The sequence below is a fragment of the Molothrus ater genome, chromosome 15 (assembly GCF_012460135.2).
Source record: "Molothrus ater isolate BHLD 08-10-18 breed brown headed cowbird chromosome 15, BPBGC_Mater_1.1, whole genome shotgun sequence".
Taxonomy (NCBI): Eukaryota; Metazoa; Chordata; class Aves; order Passeriformes; family Icteridae; genus Molothrus; species Molothrus ater.
The window spans coordinates 6,918,363-6,928,004 of NC_050492.2; positions in this window are offsets into that span (position 1 = coordinate 6,918,363).

The following is a 9,642-nucleotide window of genomic DNA, read 5'->3' on the forward strand; positions in this document are numbered from 1 at the left end:
TAATGGCTGCAGGAAATTAATTTTTTGCCAGTTTATTTGCACTGGAGGGATGTTGTAGGTGTACTTAAACAGAAGCATGAAAAATATGTGTCCAAAAAGCTTCACAATTTAAGTGACTTGACTATACATATATCTACAGTTAGAAAGTATCACCACAAAGGCTATATAGCAATTTAACAGATTTAGAAGGAAAATAAACTTCCTTTTTGTTATTAAATTAGGCTTGCTAGAACTGTTTTTGCTTAGTAATGAGCTGCAGGTTTAAGCTGTCATGGTACTCATATTTTAACTAGGATAATAAACCCAGCCTGAAGAGCTGATAGCAGGCAGGTCAGCAGGTAGCTGATAGATGAGACCCAAAACTGCTCTCCCTACAATGACAAATACATCTAAAGGATCAAGCAGCTGGGTTAACAAATGTGCAAAATGGATGCCAAGTAGATAGAAACAAGATGTAAACGACACTTTAAAGAAATGTTTGCTCAGACCTTCCTCAAAGTGGCATTTGCAGCCAGAGAGTTACCCAAGGCACTTTCTGAAGTGAACCACTTTGCTCTTAGCAGTAGAAAAATGACAACTCCATTTTAAAATTTCTCTAAATATTTCCAGAGAGAAAATACTGGTCATAAGTTAATGGGTGTTATTTAGTCCCAGATTATCTCAATCTGATTTGATAGCAGACTGGGAGCTGAACTAGACTGAAAATCAGATGCTGACTTAGTGCTGAACTTTTGACTCATCAGTGCTTCATGATGCACTTGAATACATTTTTATATCCTGCATTACATAACATACAACTACAGCATTAGAATGAGATAGCCCTGGTATATTTAAAATTTACAGATATGTTTCTGACAATCTGTAAGAATTTAGGTAGGGTTTTTTTTTTTTTTCAGTAAAAGATTTTGGGCATTCAGATTTTTTCTCAGTTTTGAAAAGCACCTCCCAGCTCTCTTTTCCTCTTCCTGTTCACCACAGATTAGTCTGCACTTTTTACATAGATACCATTTAGAGAAATAGAACTGGAGAGTTTAATTGCAATTGTTAATCCATCTGCTGCATGACAAGATGTTTAGAGGCCTCTCAGCATATTTGTCTGTTACATTGTTCTGACTGGAGACATTTAAATTCTACGTTTTCTGAGTAATTACTTTGTTGTGAAATTAATTAATCTGTGCGTTCACTGGCACATACATTCAACTCATGCATTATCCTATTACTTAAGTGCAGCAACTCAATAAGGTATTGACCTGAAATACTGTCTGGTTTCCAGCAAACCCTGGCATTTCTTTTCATAAACCAGCATTATGGGCACTTAATTGCATTCACTGAAACACCAGATGAACTTAAGTGTGTCTGCAAGTTACACAAAATTCAATAAATTACAGGGACCTCATAAGCCTTTCAATCAAAACATTTAATAGGGAAAGGTAGAAATGACCTCTTGAAGAAACTATTATGAAAAAGTAGCTTTGAGTCATTTGTAAAATACATTTAAGCCAAAGTGACAGCAGCAATTTGATGGGAGTCTAGTGCAAGGTTTTGTAACACTGAATTAATTTTGATTTACTATAAATATCTGTATTTGGATGCAATCGGGAAGGGACTTGCACAGAGGGTTTCCTTTCTGTAAAGAGCTGTGCATTGGACAGGCACTTGTTTGGAATTTGAGGATTTGTAAGTGGCCTTGGCCTTTTTCATGAAAACTTGAAATATCTTCACTCTTTTAAGTTGCCTCTCTCCTATTTAGAACTTGGTTAAAGGACTGGAAGGACATGAAAACTGAGGGGGTGTGGTGCTAATGAAGAAAAGCTCGCTGGCAGTATCAGAGGTGCTATTTCCTACAGTTTGTAGCAGCAGATAATTCAAGTTTTAGCAGTTAAATTTTGATAGAGATTAAATATATGATGCTAATTTTTTTCCCTATTGTATGTGTCATAAAAACTTAAAGGCTCATATTGCTTCGCTCATGGAAAGTAATGCTGTATTTAAATAAAGACAGAGATATCTGTCTTTTCCTAAGCCTTTCCCTCTAAGGTGGGCATAAACCACTGTTTATGTGACAAATGTGGACTATTAAAACCATGTTAATAGCACTGGGTGTGAATTGGCATTAAATTAGTGGTAAGGTAATGAAATGTTTAATATCTCAATTTTTTCTCAATTTGGCCTGTCCCAGTATATGTACCTTCAGGTTTTTGCAAAAACACAGCATTTAGAATAACATAATTATTTGACTGAATTGTGTACCTAAAAAGGACCATGGGATTTAGGGTGATCACTTTTCTGCCCATAGCTACATAGCTGGCATCATATTTTGGAATATTTTCTTTCTGTCTTTTAAATAGCTATCTGGAGATGTGCTAGTCCAGCTCCTTGTGGGAAGGCATTTATGAAAATCTAACCAGAGTACACTGCCCTTAAAAATGAACATAGCCCATTGGATTAAAAAACAATACACTCCCAAATTATTTGGTGTATAAAAATAAAAGGCACACTAAAACTACTTAGTGGATATTATTTCACTATTTCTAGAGCTGATTCAGAAGTAATAAATAAACATTCATGAATAATGTATTCAGCAGTTGACAAAAATGTCAGAAAGCAATGATTTGTATTACTCAGCCACATGTACAAAGAATATGATGTGAAAAAAAGAGATTAAGTAGTTGTAGAAAGCAAGTTTGGGGTTTTGGGGTTTTGGGGTTTTGGCATCTTCATATTTTGGAAGAAAATTCTTGAGTGCTGCTTTAGATAATGAGACTGAGATTGTGGGAACCACACTGGCAGAAATGAGGAAGAAATGCTGAGACTGACTGCCATGGCCTTGAGTGGATGACAGTGGGTGATGGGACAGCCTTGTTACAAAAGCCACAGCAATGCCTGTCCCATACACCTCAATGGGTTACAATGGGGTTTGCTGTTCTTTCCATCATTTTTATTGGAATGAAGTGGAAAACAAACAAACAAAATCAAAAACTGCTGTGAACTTCAGCAAGCAAGGAATCTGTGAACCAGTTAGTTTCACAGAACTGGAACATTCCTGGACACCTTCTAAGACAAAAAAACCTTTTTTGGCAGACTCAGCCAGCTAGTTTGACGACTGAAATAGCTGAGGCTGCTTGATTTCACAGGTAGGAGAGAATCAGAGTCCCAGCTTGTCCCAGCTAGCAGCAGCTCATCACCAATAATGAGGCATTGGGTCCCTGTCAGGGAGTGTCTGGAACAGAAGACCTTTGGCTGTCTAAATCAGGCTCTAACCATTCTCTGGAATTAGGTCATAACTCCTCACTGTTGTGCATGGCTGTCCTCACCTCCTCCTCTTACCCACAGATTGAGCAGATTACATTGCTGGCACGTTTGTGGTGCTTTGTTCATTCAGTTTGTGGCCCTTTGAAAGTCTCTTGACACCCTTGACTGTATTTTGTCTCTGCATCTTGGAAAAGTCTGGGGAGGCTGCCACATTCCTCTTGGTCCATGTGGGCTCTTCCTCCAGATTCCACTGCATTTTTATATGCATTTTACTGCATTTTTACATGCAGTTTTACATTTTTATACAGCTCTGCTGTGTGGGGATGGCATTGGGTGTTGAGAGTCCTGCCAATTTTCTTTGTTTCACCTTTAAATTTGCAGCAAGAATTGCTGTCTCAAATTAAAGGAGTTACAAACCTCTGAATTTATTCATAGTGAAAGACATGCCATCCCAGGAATAGTATTCTGGGTGTGTGTTCTGCATTTTATCATTAATTCTGCTATGAAGTGATCCCTGTACCATCATTAGGAAAAAAGTAACTTCCTTGAATGTCACTTTTTTACTTTCCCAACTCTCTTGCCTCTGGGACAAATTACAGGTAACTAAGTTCTGATGAATTACTGATGATACTGTTTTTGAATGGAAAATTGTTCTCTTCAACAAACAAAATTTTTGTTCACTAGAGAATGCTTTCAGTATTTTTTTTTTAGTGAAAGATCATCCAGCATCTTTAGGGAAGCTGTGGTGGGGATGGTGATACACTTTGGACCCAAACCGAAAAAAAAATTAGCCAGAAGCATTAAAATGATCAAAAGAAATAGGTCTGATAACCAATGTTTTGATTTTAATAGAATCACAACTTACATGAATACTCTGATTTAATCTGTGCTCATCAAAATCTCCCAAGGAGGGAAGGCAGGCTCTTTTCTCTGTCCAGTTCTAATTTAAGCTCTCTAGTTCAAGAACTTCTCCTGTGTGTTTGATCCTCAGCCCTTTTTTTTTTCTTTCCCCTACTGGAGAATCCATCCAGCAGCCTTGGTGCAGTCCTGTTATGCAGATCCAAACAGGTTTGTCATGTGACTTCACAGAAAAAAAAAACATTACTCAGAATTCCTCCTAGACAGAAGGACCTGCATTTGTATTAAAAATGGCTTAAGAGAAAGTGACACATTTGTGGTGTCACTCCTGGCCACCACAGACTGACCTAACCTCTCAGTTTTCATTAAACTGCCTAGGAAAGAATGCAGAATAAAATGAGAGCTGACAGAGGAAAGCTGTGCCCTGATAATTTCCGAGGAAATTTTTTACTGTCTCTAGAATGAAATGTTTTTCTTTGAGAGCAATGTCAAGCAGAGTTGTGCTGACTTGAGTGCTTTCTGCTTACCTTTGTTGATGCTAATTTTTCATGTGACACCTTGGCTTCCATGGACAATGGCATGTCAGTGCAAGAACACTTGGCAGCACGTGCTTGCACTGCACTCAGGTCCAAGTGTTATTTCATTTCTGCTGCTCCAGTGATGTGAAGGAATTAGAAGGCTCCCTGTCCTTCAACACCATAAAAAAATGGCTCTTTGCTCCTTGTTTTCTCTGCAATTAAGCCAACACATTTCCATCTTCTCAGCCTTTGAGGACATGTTAGTGTGGCCAATAAGGAATATAGCTCAGATGGCAAATGTAAGTTTTAATTTGTCTGTAATTGTCAGTGTTCCTTTTTGGAGACCATCACAAAGGACATTTATTTGAATAATCTCAATGAGCAAACTCTGCCTTGCAGAAATGTAGAAATACAAAGTCCAGTTTTGCCTTCTCCTTTTAGTACTAAAATCAGAACAGCTTTCAGTCACTCTTTTCCCATTAGCAACTCCAGAAACTATTTTTTCCTTGCAAGGGTATCATGGGAGATGTTTTGAGATTGCTGCACCTTCAAATGGAACTTGCAGGGAGAAAAAGCCTTAGCTTGCACATCACTGACCTGGATATTTTCCTGATGATTTCAGAACATTAAGGTGTTCACTTATAAAATTGGTGACTCCACAATCAGCCCACAAAGGAATGATACCTTGTGAGTGAATAAATTATTTTCCAATCTTAAAATAAAGGCAGGCTTTCAGAGTCATGTGGATCTTAGCTTGTAGTGCAGCTGGAATTATAAGATCACTTAGTTTTGTTTGTTCTTTATTGGTCCTGAGTGGAGCACATTTACCTGGTGGTTTTAATTTATTTCAAGCACACAATAATACTCCTGTGACTACTCTATAATGAGCTGTTAATGAACATATCTCAAACATAAAAAGTGAATTTCTGCTATAAAATCTGCAGAAGAGAAGTAAAAATAGGTCCACTCCATATAGAGCTTCTTATAAAGACTCCGTGTTTCTGTGGTGGTTCTGGCTTTTAACTTCTTGCACCTATGAGGTTTTGTCCATTGTTCACTGTTATAATCTCCTCATGCTGGCTTCATAGGGGGCAGAAACAATGGCCTGGGTTTTTTTGTTTTCACTATTTATAAAAAGTACATAATGGGCATTTTTAATACAGCATTTAAAAATACATTTGCATTAATTTAAGTAGTTAGTGAAAGTTGTAGGTCATGCTACCTTTTTTTAGCAGGTCTTTTTTAAGGGATCTCAGTCTAAGTTGATTTATGTAATTTTTTTTGTAATAGTTGGTCTATAAGAATTTAAGTAGTGCAGTGCTATTTCAACTGAATTATCAAATAGGCTTAAAAGCTGGTATTTAAAACAGCTTATTATATACATCTCTAGTTATTTCATTTAACTTTGGCCTTCCTCAGTCTGCTTCACTAGAATTACTCCACTTTTATTATGTTGGAAGTGACATAAGAATAAAGCCCTTAAAGTAGTAAGGGTAAAGCTCACAGCTTCATTGGTTTAAAAATCCACCTGACAAAAGCAGTAGTTACTATTAAAACCATGAAGTCTGACTTATTTTTACTTTTGAACACATTTGCGTTGCAAGCAGAAATCTCATACCAAACAAATTAATGTTGGATTTCATGTGAAGACTGTACCAGATAAGAATAGTTTTTATTCATTTAAAATGAAAGGTGGGGGGTGTTGTGAAGCATAATATGTTTTAGCTCACAAGGAATTTATAAATTACTAAAACTTGAGAATGCACATTAAGTATATTTATGGAAAAAACTTTAAATTTTGTTCACACAAAGATGTTTCTGCCTTACTTTTTAAAGTTTCAGTTCAGTGAATTTTGAATTTTGGCTGAAGCAGTAGCTTATTTCTGATCGTTTCTAGTCAGTTTCATTATCACTATCCAATCTTGCAACAGATTGATCTATGGAACAAACGATTCATTAATTTAACATCCTCATGTTAAAACTTGGGACTTTATTGCTTAGATCCCACCTTTTAATCTCACATCCATTCCCCACGTGTCAGTTGGGAGCATCATGACTCCACCTAGTTTACATCAGGGCACAGAGTTTATAGCCCTTAGGAAAGTCAACTTCTTAGAATTGATGCTTTCTAACTTTTTTTTTAATGTACAGGAATAGCAAAAAAAAAAAAATTCCTTTATTAGTTTTATTTAGTTTCAAATGATAAAATATTTTTATCTGCTCTGTGAAAATGTTGTTATAAACAAAGGAGGTATGAGGTGGGGAGAAAAATCTTTGCTTTAATACTTAAATATGAAGCTATATATGGCCTGGAGGAGGTTTATTGGCTCCTTAAGGCATGTAAAGAATTTAATACTTTTAAACTATTAGAAATTACTCTTATTTATGGAGGTTCAAAGAGTCTAGTCATAACTGAGGCCAGATCCTGTTTTCATGAACTAATGACTCCTTTGAGAACCAGCCAAGTGTGCTGCAGAGTGCTTTAGTACAGGTGCATGTCTCATGGTTTATGGGATTCCTCGATGCCTGGTATTGTCCTGCTTTTGTAGAACTGCATTAAATACATGGGTATGGGGTTTTCCCTAACCATGACTGGAAGATCATATATTATTTGGTTTTGGGCAGGAATAAGAATTTGTTTATTTGGGTTTTTGTTTGTTTGTTTGTTCTTTAAGGACTCTGATTAAGTATGGAATTTCTTTCCTACTTGACAATTGTGGAGATGCTTTGGTTTCTTTGGATTCCTTCATTTCTCTTGGTAAAACTTTCTGGTTTATGACTCTTATCTCAAAGCATGGCTGAGTCTCATTTGTGCTCTGTCACCAATTTCTACTTCCAATACACTTTTCTGAGCTGCTGTGGGCTGTACCCAAGCGCTGCCTGGAAATGAGCTGCAGAGCTTCACTCTGTGTGCACAAGCACCACTCCAGCACTGGCTGAGGGATGATTTCACTGAGGCAGTGATGCAGAACTCAACTGTTTACTTCTCAATCCCTACCCATTCTGACTGTGGATAAGGACTTTTTCCTTCACAGATTTCTCCATAAAGCCAGGTGACAGACATCATTTATGCAGAGAGTTGAAAGGCCTTGATTGATTACCAATTAGAGGAAAATCCTGCAAGAATGAATTCATTAGAGAAGGCAGATGAGGAATGGTGCTCTAGTCGTGAACTGGAAGAGAACCAAGAATGTAATGAACTAAGCAATGACAAAGTCACCTCTGAATTTTATTTGCATATGAGAGAAAGGCCTTGAGTTTGTTACCTGACAGGTAGCATCAAAATATCAAAACACTGGACAGTTCCCTTTATCAGGACATTTTCTTCACATTTCTGGGGTTTATGCAGCTCCTGTTTTAGCTGCTGGGGAGGACTACCCTTTGAACAGGAGTGATGATCTCAAGGCTGATCTAGAGTGCCATTGCATAATTTCTATGTCTTAAAACTGCTGTTCTCATTTGGCTTAGAAATTATGAAAAAAAATGGGGGAAGGAGAGGTAGAGCCCAGATGAAGAATAATAAAGATTTACATGTAATCACAGGTTCTAATTTACTATGAAATAATTCTGTATTTTTGTTCATAGTTATGCTTTTTCTTGCACTTCTGATCAAGCAAAACATGCTAAAACTGAATGTAAACTACATCTGCTCACTTTGTGTGGGCTGACACCAGAGCATCCTTTAAACCAAGATCCATAGAAAGGGAAATGGGTGGTGAAGAATGTGCATCAGAGTGCAACAGCTCAATGTAACTGCACATCTCCTTCCCACAGTGCCCAGTTCCACACACAGGAATTCCCATCTTAGAGCAACTTTAGCTTCTGCTCTTCCTATTGCAGTACAGTCAAAAATACTGGAAAAACCCGTATCCCTCAATTTTCTTTCAATTTGTGATACAGAAAGAAGTATATATTCTTTATTATGGTGTAATTTATTTATTATTTATATTTTCTACAGAAATACATATGTATATATGCATACAGAAATATATACATATATGTATATAACCTTTTTCTATTTCTCTGCTCTTTTGCTGTCTTGTTTGGTTGATTAGTGTTTGACCATAACCAGGATTGTTAAGAAGTGACATTAATTTTAAGAAATTGCATTTATTCTAAGATATAACTTGACATTATTAACATTATTGATTACAGCTGTGTCTCTACAAAGTATGTAACAGGAAAAATACACATTCCCTTCCTACCATTCAAAAAGCTGAGAACCCACCCTTTTCTGTCATATCCACAAAAAAAGCTCTTTGGAGAAAAAAGATAAGCAGTCTTTGTGCTGATGTTGAAATGCATTTTTAAATACCAAGAGCTACTAAAACAATTTTAAGATGATGATACAGCTTCCTAATTGGGAAGTTACCACCATTTTATACATTGAAATACTACATTTCAAGGAAATAGTCACTATTTAGTAACTCTCTGCATCTGCTGTAAAATTAGTATTCAGAATTCTATTAAGCAAAGACCAGATACAAAATTTAGCTCCTTTAGTGTCACATGTTTTACCATAGCTTTTAAAAATTTTCATATTGTGCATAAACCAGTTTTAAAATCCTCTGGAAACTCTTACAGATATTAATGTACTCAAAATAGAAATTAGTCAGTGAAGCAAGAGTGAGTACAGTTATTTAAAAAAATAACTTCTGGGTCCCTACTGTATAATTTCCTTTTTTCAAAATGAGATGTATTTACAAATTATAAAATATTTGCCCAGTATCCATAGTTTATTTTTTTTTCTTACAACAGTATAAAAATGCTGAAAATAGGAAAATTTTTTACCACTTCTGTTTGAAAGGAAAATGTAGATAGAATTCCATGCACTTACAAATACATCCAAGTGCCAGCCTGCAGCCAGTCAGAAAAAGCAAATAGCAAATGTGACATTTCTGTACAAACAATATTTATTATTATGGAAAATCCTAAAATTGTTCCATTTAAGCCCTTCAGAGTTAGAGAACAGGGTGTGCAAAAAGGATTTCCCATGACCACTCCAGCCACCACA